The sequence below is a fragment of the Arachis ipaensis genome, chromosome B08, assembly GCF_000816755.2.
Source record: "Arachis ipaensis cultivar K30076 chromosome B08, Araip1.1, whole genome shotgun sequence".
In the NCBI taxonomy this organism is placed as follows: domain Eukaryota; kingdom Viridiplantae; phylum Streptophyta; class Magnoliopsida; order Fabales; family Fabaceae; genus Arachis; species Arachis ipaensis.
In genome coordinates, this window is record NC_029792.2 from 85,771,903 (window position 1) to 85,772,524 (window position 622).

The following is a 622-nucleotide window of genomic DNA, read 5'->3' on the forward strand; positions in this document are numbered from 1 at the left end:
TTGGATCTAGGAAGGCATTGAGATCTAGACTTGGTTTTCTAGTCTCTGGGTCCTGAGATCTGATTTCCCATTTCAATTCTCTGTTTATTGTTTTATATGTTCATTTACTCTTCTGTTTCGGATCCGATTCAATCCCAATTCCCTTCTACTTCTCTGTTTAATGCAATTCAACTTTTCCTTGTTTAAATTCTGCAAATCCAATCCCCAATTCCCTTTACAATTCCAGCCGTTTACATTTCTTGCACTTTAAGATTCCGCTATTTACATTTCTTGCATTCTAAGTTTCTGCTATTTAATTTCTTGTTCTTTAAGATTTAGCACTTTAATTCCCTGTTCTCTTTACTTCCATGCAATTTAATTTCTGCACATCACAAAACACTCAACCAAATCTTGATTCGCTTGACTAAATTAACCACTAAGCTAAAATTGCTCAATCCTTCAATCCCTGTGGGATCGACCTCACTCCCGTGAGTTTTTATTACTTGATACGACCCGGTACACTTGCCGGTTAGATTTGTGTGTTTTGGGGGAAATTTATTTTCAACCAAAATACTCATCAGATAGTGCACAGCCCCCAAAGCAGGTATCTTATGAAGAACTAGACGGAACAACTCAAGAAGTG